A 14,757-nucleotide genomic window follows, 5' to 3' on the forward strand; every position below is an offset into this window, starting at 1 on the left:
CAAGCAAGGCACATAGTAGGTGCTCTACCAGCCCCGACCCCATCATCTGTTTGGTTCTGCACCCTCGATTCTGCTTTCATCACCTTCTCCCTTTTAACAAACCAACTCTGGGTCACTGCAGACGGGTGGGTGGGCCTGACCTGCGACAGTGCTCAGGGTGAAGGTAGAACCCCATGGCCCTCCCTCGGCCCCGGACCAGCTTCTCCTTGGTGGCCGTTTCTAAGGCCTGCACCCAAATAGATACCCTTCCAAGAAGGAGGCTCTTTTAACAGGCATGTCTCTCAATTTCTTTCTGAGGCTCTGTGCAAATGCCAAAAGCACACCTAAATAAACAGGAAAGGGAGGGGAAGATCCCATCCAGATACCACCGCCTCTCTCAGCCCCAGGAGAGGAGAGCTGCCGGGCTCAGAGGCTGGCAGGAAGACCTGACACCTTGGCAGGCTGGTAGGGACACCTCACTCCACCCTGGCAGAGGCTCCAGGAAGGGGCTGGAGATGGTGAGGAGTCCTATGTTATTCTAAGATAGCAGCGTGAGAGCTGGGAGTGCCCAGAGCCGGCAGCCAGGCCAATGCCCACATGATACAGATAAGGCACCCGAGGCCCAGAGGGCAGGGGGACTTCCCCAGAGTCACTGAGCAGGGCAGTGGCAGACCCATGGCAGATCCTAGGTCCCCTTTCTCCTTGCCCGGTGCTCTTTGCAATGCCAGAATGCTTCCAGAACCTCCCAGGCTCCCCATGTTTCCTCTTTCCGGGCCTCAGTCTTCCCATCTGTACTCTGAGGGCCTGGGTTGGGTGATCACCAAGCTCCTTTCCAGTGCTGGTATTTGATGATTCTCTAAAGCTAGAGCAGCTGCCTTTCACAGCTGGGCTCTCCCACGCATGGCACTAACAGTACCAGCAATTTCTGGGGCTTTGCTCGAGTCCTTCAGATGCACAACTCCTCCTGCCCTCTTCCCCTATCCTGGGGCTCTACCCTCAGCAAGCTGCCAGGCCTCCCTGGCCTCCTCCCCTGGGAGCTACACACCACCAAAGCGGGTCCCAGTTGGGAAATAACTCAGTAACGGTGGAATGTCAGACACTGTGACAGGTAAAAGGTGGGAGGAATTTTAAGCCAGGATCAAGTTGGTGCCTTCCCAGTGGCCACCTACTCACAGGCCACCCTAAGTGCACAGAACCCTCACTAAGCCCATGACGGCGCTCCTTTGAACATAAGACCTCCACACTCCACCTTACCCGGAGAAGGTAGCCGGACTCCTCAGATCACACAAAGAGAACCAACTCACTGGCCGTGAGGGAGGGGGCTGAAGCCTGACACTCAAGGATCACTCTTGCATTAAAATATTGCCCGGATAGCTACACCCACACATATTCACATGGAGAAGTACCCAGGGAGAGAAACACACCCAGGTTCAAGGACATGGATGGGGCACATGTGGGGGAGGGACATGGCCACAAAGAAATGCGTGTATAAACATAACAGGTCTCCCTAGCACCACCAGATACACACACCTAAACACACAGGTGCACACTGACCAGCGCACACACAAATACACACATACACAACCATGAAACCCACAGATAAACATACAAATATACTGAGACAGGCTCACAGATTTACACATATATTCAACAATCATCAGGTACTCACAGAGTTATGCTGACACCCAGGCCAGACACACCGGCCCACACGTGCTCACGTTCACAGCCACGGCAGGAAGGGAGAGTGGCCGGGTAAGCTCAAAGACCCACAAGCCCACATCTTGGGCCGCGGGGGAGAAAACGGCTCCATGTTGCTGCCGCCACAATTTCACCTGCTCCGCAGGCAGGGCCTCACTTTGTGCCAGTCTCTGAGGACGACATACTTGCTTCTCTCACACCCTGAAAACTGTCTTCACAGCTCCCTAAATGTGTGGTTTCTGGGTGCCTTGAGGCCTGGCAGGTTGCTCTGCAGGGCCTCACCCCTACCCAGAACTGGAGACCCCTGCCCCGAACATCTCTCCTTCTGCCCATCACCGCACCTGAAACACCACCATTTGACACACCTCTTTAGGTCCTAGGATTACCTTGACGTCTAGGAATCCCTGGGTAAGATGCAAATACCTTTCCTCCCCCTCCCCCAAGAGGCATGGTAGTAGAGGGTTCCACCACTTAATGACTGTGGGCCTTAGGCCAGTGCCCTAACTGTCCGAGCCTGTTTCCTCTTCTATAGAAGGGGGACTACAGTAGCTACCTCACAGACTGTAGTAACGAGTCAGTGAGATCATGCATGGAAAGAACCTAGCCTATTTCCCGGCACACAGTAAAAATATTAGCTACTGTCATCATCACTGTCATCGTCATTGTTTTTATTGCTCAGACTTTGCTCGGTCACCAGGGGACAGCCCAGCCATTAGCCAGGAGGAAACAGAAGGCAGCAGCTTACAGAAGCAACTTCTAGGACCCAAAGCTCCTGTGATGGAGAAGGGGGCTGGTCAGTGGCTCACGCAGGGCGTGTTTCCTGAGCCTCGCCATGTGCTGAGCCCCAAGAAGCGCCAGCTCTCTGCCTTCAGGGGTCCCGTGGTCCAGCTGGAGAGGCGGCCCAGGCCGTTCCGAGGCACCTGTGGGAGCGCCTCGCTGCTTTGGCTGTCCCCAACCCTGTCACCCTTCCCTGTTCGTTCTCCGAGAGCATCCAGAGGGACACTTGGAAAACCAGACGAGACCCTGCCGTGGACCAGCTCCACCCCTGGGCTCCTGGGATGAAGGCCTAGCTCCTTGGCGAGGCCTAAGGCCCCTCATGATCTCCCTCCTGGGCTCCAGCCCCAGTGGCTTCAGCGGCACTTTGGAACTGCCAGCTCCTCCTGCCACAGGGCCTTGGCCCAGGCTACTGCCGCTGCCTAGAACAGAGTCCCCCTTTGCCCAGCGGGCCCTGCACACCCTTTAGTCTCTCTTCAGTCTTCTCCTCAGGGGCCTCCCAGATGCCCTCGGATTGGGCCATATCTCCCTGCAGACCTATCACAGTTGTAGTTGTACATGCATTTGTTTCATGCCTTCCTCCCCCACAGGACTGTGGGGGCCATTGCGGCCTGGGTCTCCAGTGCTGGACACCTGGCAGGCATTCCGTAAATACTTCCTAAATGAATAAACAAAGAAAAAAGAAAAAGGAGAAAGGCAGAGAATGTGCTCTGGGAGGCCTTTTAAGGGATTCCACTTGGGGTCAATCTGGGTGGACTTGCTGGAGGAGGCAGCTTTTGAAGGCATAATAGAAACACTGAAGGTGAGGCAGCAGGTGGGCTTGCTGAGATCATGTGGGGCAGGGCAGCCGTACAGGGATATTCCAGGCAGAATCACAGCACAGGCAAAGATTGAAGAGGTAGGACAGCAGCGGGTCTGGCTGACCTGGAGGGCCCCGGAGTGATCACAGGTCCCACCGAGCTCCAAGTTACACACCCGAGCCCAGGCTCATGACACGGGACATACAACCCCCTCCCCAAAGCAGAGGACACCCAGGTCAAGGGGGCCCATTAGAAACCCTGAGAGTCTAGAGCAGGGAGGAGGGGTCACGCAGTTGGGAAGCAGGTGGGGGCGTGAAGGTGGGAGGGGGAAATGAGGACAACAGAGAGACCCTCCTGGTACCTGCCAGTGCCCAGGACTGAGTGGCATCAGTTAACAGAAATCAAACACTCATTCCTAAGGTCTCGAGCAGGGATGTGATAACCCAGAGCAGCCAAGGAGTGACTCACTCCCAACAATCCTCTGGCTGGCCAATGCTTGCCTTACCTCGGAAGCCCACCCCAGAGGTCAGGATGGGCACACACACTTCATCAGCTCTTTAAGCCCTCAGCCAGTCCTGACCTCGGGGCAGGGAGTCCAGCATGAGGGCCACATGGCTGGGGGAAAACCAACTCCATCAGGGAGCCACACCCCTGCAGCAGGCTCTTACTGTCTCCTTCTGCCTCCCTCCAGGCCCTGTCACTGAGGCCCCGGCACCAGGCCAGTCTTCCCAGGGTGACTCACTGCTTATCCCCCATCAGAACAACCCTGTCCTATGCTCTGTGCACTCTGCGTGAACGAACACTCTCACCAGAGGCTGCCTGGCAGGAGTGGCAAGAAAACCATGCATAGACTCAAGAAATCTGGGTTCAAAACCTAGCTCTGCTATTAATAATAATGAGAACTATTCCAACGCGTTAATAAGAGCAAGCCAGATGTATTTATTAAGCTCTGTCTAAGCTTCAGGCACTGGATTAGAGCTTTACATGACTTAACCTTGTTAAATTCTCAGAACCCAATGTGCAGAGGAGAAAATGGAAGTTCAGAGACATTAAGCTACTTGCACAAGGCCACACAGCCAGGAAGTGGCAGAGCTGGGTTCAACCCAGGTGGTCTGCACCAGAGCCCAAGACCTTCCATAATTCCACTACTGCACTATGAGGCTGTGAGCAAGCACCTTAGCCTCTCTGTGACTCAGTTTCCCCATCCGTACAATGAGAGGATTGGTCTAGATGATCTCTAACTCCCTTTCCAGCTTGGGCATGCCATCCTTCCCCTCCTTGGTGACCCATTTGCCGGTGACAACAAGGGGACCTTCTGGAGACAAAAGCTTGCCTGAAGGAAGGGTGCTAACGGTGGGACTTCAGGCCCTGTGCTGGGCCACAGGGAGCTTCTGCTGGGTCAGACTGCGCCACCCTGCCCTCCCAGGCACTTAGCTGGGTGGGGATAGCCCCAGAGCATCAAGGCGGGGAAGAGGAGCTATCCCATCTCTCCCTGGACCAGGAGCCACCAGGGAACACCAGGACCCCAGGGTGCTCCAGCCCCAGAGACCAGTGAACGCTAGCGGCAGGGAGAGGGGAGAGGTGGGCGGCAGCTCCATAAATCCACTTGAGTGAGCAGTGCTCTTAAAAGCCCTTTTCACTGCAGGATACAAAACGCACCGTTTGGGGAGAGGATTTTATAGGCTATTTCTCCTCCTGGGTTGATTTACCGTCTGCAAGCCAGGCTCACCTGGGCGTCCTGCCCCTGAGGGATCATGGGGTGGAGGCAAGGTCAATTTCAAGGCAAGACAGCGGTGGTCTGGGTGACTTGTGCTGACCTCCTCCCACGGGGGTGCCCACTCCGCCTCAGAGATGCAGTGGGCTCTCAAGAGGAAGGAGGTGGAAACACACCACCTCTCCTCACCCCGCCCTCACTCACTGGATGTATTCACTCCCTGCGTCTCTCACATACCTTCACCCCACAAACCCCTCGGGTGCCTGCGACAGGTGAGGCCCTGCCCCAGTGCCTGGGGCTCAGAAATCAGAAACAGTCACCTTGAGAAAGTCACCACGTCCGGTTAAGTCACAGCGTCTAAGTTCTGGAGCCTGTGGGGAGGGGAAGTCTGCAGGCGTCTGTGGCGGAGCACAGGGGAGGGAAGGAGCTCTCGAGGAACGGAAATGGGGAGGAAGTGTGGGCAGAAGGACCAGCCTATACGGATGCCGGGACAGGCCTGGGGGCCTCGATGCCAGCAGGGGAGCTGGATTCCACTCCCTGGCAGCCATCGAAGGCACCGGAGCGGGGCAGTAACAATCATGGCTCATTTTAGATGGTCTTTAAGCAATTCCATGGGAAAAGTTACTCATCCCCACGCAGGGCCTTGTGTCGGAAACAGATGCCATTGCTGCCGCCTCCAAAGAGGGCCTCCTGGCTTTGGAAACAATTCCCACCCGAAGATTCGGATGTAATTATGTCCGCGACCCAACCCAAATGCCACTGGATGTGACAGAGGCTATCACTGCATTTTCATATGGGGGTGGGGTGGGAACAAAGGCCTCTGAGCCCTGCCCCTCACACCCAGTTTCCTGGGTCCCCTAGGAGAGGGGAAGGCCTACAGGGGCCACACAGGGTGGGGTGGGAAGAGGGAAGCAGGTCCCTCCCACGCAGGGTGTCTGCCCTGCACAGGCAGCTTCTGACCTGTGAGGGCCAGGCCAGCTGAAGGCAGGGGCAGAACAAGATGAGGCGGAGTGCCAGCTCTGTCCCCGATTGGCTGTGTGGCCTGGAACAACCTCCCCTCTCAGGGCCTCAGTGTTCTCATCTATAAAATGGAAAGAATAACAACACTGGCCGGCAGAGACTGAGCTGCGTGTTGTGGGCCAGGCTCTGTGAGACCTTCACTATCTAGGCTCTCGAGCTGAGTGAGCTTCAGCAAGTTCTTCACTCTCCGTCTGCCTTGGTTTTTTCACTTTTAACAAAGTGGGATTTGTGTTATCTGCCTCATGGTATCATGAGATGCTACCCAGTGAGGGCTCAGGAGAGGGCCTGACCCAGCGGACTGTGTAAAACAGGTTTTATGACTGCCCCACCCCTGCCTCCTTGTGCCCTCATGCAGACAGCAAGGAGCTGGCAGAGCCTGGATTCGAACCCAGGTCAGCCAGACTTCGTCAGAGGACAACCGTGATGGAGGGTATATTGGTCCAGCCTGGCGACCGCGGTGCAGAGACAGTGCCAGCCTACACACTGGGCCCCTCAACCCCCTTCCTCCTGCTGGAAGCCTGCCTCGGCTCCAGATCTTGCCCCCCTCCATGTCCCTGATGAGGGTCCCCTTTCAGAGGTCCCCCAGCTCCCTGGTCAACCCGGCCCAGTCAGCTCAGCCAACAGTGCCAGGCCCAGCGGCCTACAGGCGCTCCTGATGTGAGCTGTTCCCTCTACCCGGCAGTGGGCTCTGCAGCCTGTGTAGCTGGACCCCCATGGCCCCAAGGTCGGGGTGGGGGGCACACAAACCCCTGGGATCTCCACTCTCCTCTGGGAGCTGCCGCCCAGGCAGTCACTTGCTGCCCTCTGCTGCCCCCACCTGGGCAGAAACCACCCTGCACGGACACCTCCAACCTCCATCTGTACTCACCACCTGGGAACTTGGTCTCTGGTCTCTTAGGGATCCCTTCACCCCCTCTAGGCCTTCTGGTATCAGAGCCCGGTGTCAGAGCCAAGCCCTAGGAGCTCTGTCAGGGGCAATGTCATTTGGGGCAGCAGGAGGAGGGGTGCGGTAGGGAGGACCCGAGGCTCTGGGGAAAGGGTGGGGTAGGGTGAGCCCCGTCCACCAGAAAGAGGGGCAGGGCGTGAACACTGGCTGAATGCCAGGCACTGAGCCCTCACAGCCGGCCTGTGAGCGAGGGACTCCTGTGCCCATTTACAGATGGGAAAAAGAGAGGCTCAGAGTTGAGGACCTTGCCTGAGGGATCCCACAGAGGGGAGCCATGGGGCTAAGATTCAAATCCTGCCCCATCCCAGGTAGACCTATGAGAAGAGCCAGTACTGTATCCCCAGGACCCAGGGAGGTGTGAAGAGAGGAAGAAAGACCCCCAAACAGTATCCCACCTGCCAGTATCCCACCGTGACTCCAACTTCCAACGGATAAGGTTCCTTTCGTGCAAGGAACCTATGACACAGGGATCAGGGAGTCAGCCACTGACACCTTAGTGGGGACTAGTTTATCCAACTCCTTGCCGCCCAACAGGCTTGAGTGCAGGGCCTTATAGGGGTGTCCTAGAGGTACCTCTGCAGGACACGGGGGGCAGAGACGGGTGGTTGAGGGTGCAGAGGCTGTCCTTGCTCCCCCCTCCATCCTCCCACCCAAGCTCCTCGAGCCAAGCTGGCATCTCCCGAAACGAGGCAGGAGGTTCCAGGTCTCCTTGAATTGGCTCCTCCCTCCACCACCGCCCTCACGGACACCTACAAAGACATTCTAAGCTCAGACGTTGAGGGCGGGGACAGGGTCCCGACAACCTGCTTGAGAAAAGCAGTTCGCTTGCTCTCCATCCCTCATCCCCCACCCTGGTCCTGGTCCCTGCCCACTTAAGGAGCTCCAGACTCTCCCAGCCGGGTCAGGTATGCTGCTCTGAAGGACACACTGCACTCCAGGTCTGCTCCGGCCAGCTCTGGCCCACCCTCAGCTCCCTCTCTGGGGACTCCATACCCCTGCTAATTCAGGCTCCGATCCCGTTGGCTCTACATGCTGCCATGGGTCTCCTGTCACTCATATGCCGTTTCCCATCTCCTGGCCTTCACAGGGGCTGTCCTGGCTGCCTGTGCTTTCCCCTTACCTGCCTGGAAATGACTTTGTCAAGGCCCAGCTAAACCCGCCGTATTTTTGCAGGTAGAACCTACGTTTTAATGCTATTTGTGTCAGTGCCCCACACAGGCCCCGAAACATAGTTGGTGCTGATTAAAAATGTACTAAAAGAAAGAAAAAAGGAAGGCAGAGAAGCGAGGGAGGAAAGTAAGTTAGTTCACACCCACAATAGGACTCGTTGACCAGAGCTTGACTTCCACCTCTGCCGCTCACAGGCTGGGGGACCCCAGGCCAGTTCCTTCTCCCTGAGTCTTGCTTTCCTAATCTGTAAAACTAAGCTGATGAAACCACCTTCATGTTTATTAATGGGGCAGGCAGCCTCCCAACCCTACCAAATACCACAGCCTGCCCTCAGTCCCAGGCCTCAGATGCTGGCCTGGCCTCAACTCAGGAGGCGCCAAATAGCCCCTGGCCCCATGCTCCCGCCCTGCAGACCGTTCTGGCCAGCCCTGACCACCCTGGGTTGTCTGCGACCATGTTCCCATCTCCTACTTTCCTGCTGCAGGAAAGGGGGCCTCTCCCCACAGAAGGCAGACACAGACCAAATGGACACAGACCAAAATGATAGTAATTTGCCTTTTGGGTTTAAACAGTTTAATAACAATTAGGCTCCACGAAAGGCAGGGGAGGAGGAGGGCTGAGGGTCCGGGGCAAGCTCTCCCCACCAGCCCTCTCATCTGCAGAAAAATGGCCAGACACTGGGCCAGGAGACTCCGGCTCAGGAGACTCAACAGAGCAAGGGACATCAGCCTCACAGGCAAATTCCTGGTACTACGAGGAGGAAACTGGGGCATCCAATCTGGGGTCCAGCAGGGCATCCAATCTGGGGTCCAGCAGGGCACCCAATCTGAGGTCCAGCACTCCTGCCTGCCAGTCTGCCACACTGCACGACTGACATCTCTCCACCAGTCTGTGGGCCACAGACATAGATGTGTCCCATGTAAATGTGCATTTGGGATGGGCAGTAGAAGCCTGGAGTGGTAGAGGGAGGCCCAGCAGGTATTCCAGGCAAATCTACCTTCTCTGGGCCTCAGTTTCCCCATCTGTGCAGTGACAGAGCAGGCTCATGTGATCTGGAAGTCTGACCAGCTTTTCTGTCCACCATCCCCATGCCCAACAGGAGTCCCCTTAGCCGACAAGGGCTACTAATGGGGGCAGAGAGGCAGACCAGGAGGTGGCAGTGTGCTGATGAGACATCAGGGGCCTCTGTGGGTAGTTGGACCCACACATGTCCATTCCCTTCAGTCCCCTCCTCCCAGGAAGCATGATGGGGGTGGGGAGAAGGACTCAGCTGCAGGGAAATGAGGGCAGGAGGGAGCAAGGCATAAGGAGCACAGGACAGCAATGGAGAGACCTGGGCTCAATTCCAGGCCCTGCTCCGGACATGCTGTGTGACCTTGGGAAAGGACCCTGCCCTCTCTGAGCCTCAGTCCCTCCTCTGGAGAAGGAAGGTTTAGACCAGTTAATTTCCAACAGCCTTTCCACAGTGGTGTTGAGGCGGTCACCCACAGTCCTGCATTGTTGTGGTCATGTACCTGTTTCTGTGTATGTGAGAGAGAAAGAAAGACAGCTGAAATGTGGGGAGGGTTTGGGGAAGCCACAGGAGCAGGAAGAGGGGTGAGCAGCTGGGGAAACCTATGGTCCACATCCCAGAGATCTCCTGCCCACTCCACTCTCACTCATCATCCCCTCTGACTCCTATGTCCTGTAGCGGAAAGCCCAAAGGCCTCACCCACTCACTTTTCTGTCTAGCCTCCTCTCCATCATGTCTTCAACTCATTCAACATCATATCTAATCACACAGGGCCATTGGCTTGTTCCTATTTTGTTAGATCCCACTCTAACTGGAATACTCTTCTCCCTTTGTTCCTGACAAACTCCTACACATCCCTCAAAGCCCAGCCCCAAAGATCCTCCTCTAGGAATTTTTCCCTACCCTCACCAGTGAGAGGTAACTGTCCCTTGTTCTGGGTTCTCACAGCACCCCAGGCACACCTCCGTCACAGCTTCAGGACCACCTAGGGTGCACACAATTGAGCATCCAGTAAAAGTGGGTGGTTGAAAGGAACTGAGACCCGCTTCTAGAAGCATCTGCAATCAACTGGTACTGAGTTTATCTGCAGCATCCACCAGCCCCCTGGGCCTTCCCCTCCCTGACACTTCTCCTTCTCCAACTCGCAAAAAATAGCCCTGAGACCTAATTTCAGCTAAACCTTCAAACACAACTCTTCACTTTCAACTTCCTGAGGAAGAATCAATTGGCTGTCAAGTTTCCCAGAGCCTCTGCCACCTCCCACACCCAGACCCTGACAGCTCTCCTCAAGGTCGATGGGAGGGGCCAGGAGCAGAGGAAGGAGGGAGGAAGCCCACACCAGGGGAGGTTGGGTCTGGGGAGGGCGGCGGGCTGAGGGTACTGGTAACAGTCACCATCTCCTCAACTCCCAAATCAGACTGTGAATTCCTCGAACACGGGGTGGCAGGTGAGAGGGGGCAGCCTGCTGCTGCTAAGGGTTCCTGGGCTTCAAGAAGAGGGATGGGTCCATGCAGAGCCCCTGGACCCAGCCTGACAGTTTGTGCAGATCCAGGCCCCCAGCTCGCTGCCTGCCTGCCTCCCCTACCTCTGACCCTCTCTCGCTTCCAGGATTCCCTGCTGGCTGCAGAGAAGACAGACATGGGTTCGAATCTCAGCCTCGCCATCTCTTTGGAGCCCAAGAGCTGAAGGCCGGAGATGGGCGGAAGGTCCCCTTGGTCGCCTGCTCTCAGCTCCTTCCCCATCCTGCCCTCATCCAGGGCCCCCCACAGCTTTCAGGGTGCACCCACTAGGCCTGCTAGCACCCAGTGGCCCCGAGGAACCACTCCCCCACCCCCAACTCCACCTGTAGGTAGAAGGAAGTTGTGCCAGGTAGGCAAAAGTTTCCATATCTTGTCCAGGTCACAAAGCTGGCATGAGGCTCAGCCCCAGGTCTGTGGACTTTATGGCTCATTCCCTTAAACCGCATCAAAGTGTTTAAGCGCCTACTGTATGCTCAAAACTCGAAGTCACTGCCCCCCTTTTACAGAAGGGTAAACTGAGGCTCTCCCAGGGTCCCATGGTCTCCAAGAGGCAGAGGTGGGAGCAGCACTGAGCCCGATGCCCTGTGGGGTGACTGCGGTCCCAGGCTGACTCACAAAAGGGGTAAAGGCCGCATGTGAGGGTGCAAACAGCCCAGACTCAGAAGCCCTCCCAGCTGAGTGGCGACCTGGTCAAGTCTGGCCCCTCCTGGGCCTCAGTCTGCATGAAGGAGGTGGATAGAGTGAGTCCTACAGACCCCGACGGGGATTCTCCATTAAACTACATCACTGCCAAGGGGCACCGCTGTAAGAGGTGGTGACATCTCATCACCCTGGTTTGAAATGGAGGCGAAGACGACAGTTATTCAAGTACATCCTGTGACATCTCCCCTGCCTCCTCCAGGCAAAACCATGTTCCCTGCGTTCCTTCAGGGGGTACACAGAGCAGCAGTCAGCGAGCGCGTGAGGATCTGGCTCGTAGGAGCACACGGGGGCAAGTGCAAGTTCAGGCTGCAGGGGAGAGGGTGTGCTCCTGGTCCTGCACAGGGTCCGTGTCAAGCCTGTCCCTAAGGCCCAGGTCAGGCGCACATCTGACCTTCCCCCAAGCACCCGGTCCTCGCCCTCCACCCCGACCCTCCCCAGATCTTTACTGTCCTGGAGCCAAAAGAGGAAATGCAATTCAGATGATAATGGTGGATTTCATGGGGTAAGCATCTACCATGGGTCAGACCTGGGCTGGTGTGTACACACAAAGGTCCACCAAGTCCTTCAAGGAAGGGCAGTCATTCCCTGCCCTTTACTGGTGAGCACACATGGCTCAGACAGGTTGAGTGACTAATGAGGTCACACAGGTCATGCAAGAGCCGGGATTTGAACCCAGATCCCCACCTCTGAGCTCTCTAGTCCCCCCCCAGCTCTGAGCACCGGCCCAGGATAGAAATTCGACTCACGCCCCTTTCCTTAACTGCCGCACACAGAAAAGGACAAGGTGCCGAGCAAAAGGACACAAAAAATAAATGTCCGGCCATCCTAGTGTCCATGCCAGGCTCTGTCACTCAAGAGCTGTGTGACACCAGGCAAATAACTTCACCTCTCTGAGCCTCAGTTCCCTCATCTGTGACTGGTAGACACTAATGGTACCTCCCTCAGGGTTGCTGTGAGAAGTGGGTAAAATGACGGCTGAACACACTTTCCATCCTGCAGACCCTAATCTCACGGGACTGTGAGTCGGGGGCCTGGTGGCTCAGAAGGCTGGCTCTGGCTCTGGCTCTGAGCCACAGGTGGTTTCCATACCAGGAAACATAGTGAAGACGACACTACAGAAAAAAAGCCAAGCCTAGCTGACAATTAAAGAACTGCAAATTATAGCAACCTCGAGGTGTGATGGTACACCTATTAGAGCAGCAAAAGAAAGGGAAGCGGGTAAAAAGTGATGCTGAGGGGGTTCTGGGAGGGTGTGGGGGAAGGGTCCCCCTCCTCTGGTTCCAGTCCAGCCAGAGGGGTGCAGCATGCTCCTGCGCTGGGGGTGCAACACGCTCAGGTCAGGGAGACCTGAGTCCAAATCTTGGCTCCACCATTATGAGCACTTGGAGCTCGGGTGAGGGACATCACCTCCCTGGGCCTCAGTTTTCTCATCTGTAAAATGGGGTGATAAAAGTATCAGTTTCAGGGTTGTCTCAAGGTTTAAAAGAGATCGAATAGGCAAGACCGTGAACATAGTACAGGGGGCTACACTATGATTAGTCATCGTTCCCTAAGGCATCCTGAAGGCTCAGCCCTGGTGCCTGTGGCCCTGGGGGTCCAGGAAGGGCAGGACTTGGCCTCTGCGCCAGCTGATTCGATCAGGGTGTCTCAGGTGCCAGCCTCCTGATCCTCCCCACAGCTGGAGACCATCTCCCAAGGGCCTTGGTCTCACCCAGGGAGGTGATCAGGAATCCTTCCTCAGCACAGGTGTCCTTCTCCTTCTCACTGCCTGGAGGCTGACCTGACCCAGAGCCTAGGGCTCAGGACTACCTCTTTCATGAGCTTGTTAAAAATGCAGATACCCAGGCTCTGCCCCTGGCCCACTGCACTGAAATCTTGAGGGGACCCAAGGTTCTTATTTTGAGAGCATTTTTATGACACACAAAAAGCAGGAGAATCAGTGGCCCTGGGGAAAGCCCCGTCCCCTTAGCTGAGGACTTGAGGCGCCACCTGACCCGGACCTGGCCCATCTTCCCAGGCTCACCTCCTACCCTGACCTCCAGATCCCTCATGTCCAGTCCCACCAAGCTTGTCACCATTCCACACACATCAATTTCTAGTGTGCTTCCATGCCAGCCTTCATGTTTTTGCAACTGCTGTTCCCCTTACCTGGAACTCCCTCTCCGTCGCTGCCTGCCCAATTCCTAAGGGACCCTTCAAGACCCAGCTCAAAGGTGTTCCCAGGGAGCACCTTTCCCAGCCCACTCTCACCTCACCTGGAACCCCCATATCACACTGTATGGCAACAGCCAAGCCTGTGCCCCCTCTATTCCCTCCATCAAAACCTTCTTTCCGGGCTTCCCAGGTGGCGCAGTGGTTGGGAGTCCACCTGCCGATGCAGGGGACACGGGTTCGTGCCCCGGTCCGGGAAGATCCCACATGCCGCGGAGCGGCTGGGCCCGTGAGCCATGGCCGCTGAGCCTGCGCGTCCGGAGCCTGTGCTCCGCAGTGGGAGAGGCCACAGCAGTGAGAGGCCTGCATACCACAAAAAAAAAAAAACCCAGAAAAACCCTTCTTTCCCCGGAGCCCCAGAGGGCTAGCTCTTTATCCCTTGGACTCCAGCTCAACTATCACTTCTCAACCACACCACCGCAAGGAAGCTCTCCTGGTTTTCCCTATCAGTCTACTTTTCTCCTTCACGGCACATAACTCCAACACAAGAACGTCAGCCCATAAGGTCAAGGGCTTCATCCACCTGGTACTCTCTTGGCCAGCTCCTCCCACTTAGACCCAGTGCAAAGAAAGGTACCTGGCACACAGCAGGCACGCCATAAAAAATGGTTGAATGAATGAATGGATGAACGAATGATCAAATAGCCCCCTCCCCTACAGACTGTGAGCTCCCAGGGGAAGAGAACATGTCCACTTCTCCAGCAGCTGGCAGAGCATGGACAGAGGGGCACATGGTAACATGCACATGGGGGCAGTAAAGGGACGTAGAACAGCAGGTGCGTGGAAGGATGGTGGGGACACAGGGGGACACAGAGAGTCAGATATTAAGGCTCACTGGATTCTGTTTCCATTAAGTCATTTAGGTTTGAAATAAAAGAATGTGCGCTGGTGGGACTACTAATAATCAGTAGCTAAGATATATATACTGTCCTTTGCTGGTTCTAAGACATCATCAGTTGTAAGATACAGCATTATTTTATGTGCCACCAAGAAAGAAGACACAGCAATTAAATTATGACACACCACGGGCTGTAATATGGGAGACATTAAAATGTGGAAACAAAAAGGGTGCATTCCAAGGAAGCGTGGCATGTGTGCGCACACGTGAGGGTGCGTTTATCCGACCTAACACTAGCCTCTTTCTTCCCAGGCCAGCTCAGCTCTGGGCCCCATGGCCTGCAGAGCTGTCTGTCCTCTGTCTGGCCCCTCCC

The 14,757-nt window shown here is 55.9% G+C and overlaps 1 protein-coding gene across 8 annotated transcripts in view; it reads right to left on the reverse strand.

Annotated features, from left to right (window-relative positions):
- DAB2IP (DAB2 interacting protein) overlaps positions 1-14,757 on the reverse strand; it is a 194,475-nt gene that overhangs the window by 88,316 nt on the left and 91,402 nt on the right. The window lies entirely within an intron of this gene.

This window comes from Delphinus delphis, chromosome 6 (assembly GCF_949987515.2).
Source record: "Delphinus delphis chromosome 6, mDelDel1.2, whole genome shotgun sequence".
Taxonomy (NCBI): Eukaryota; Metazoa; Chordata; class Mammalia; order Artiodactyla; family Delphinidae; genus Delphinus; species Delphinus delphis.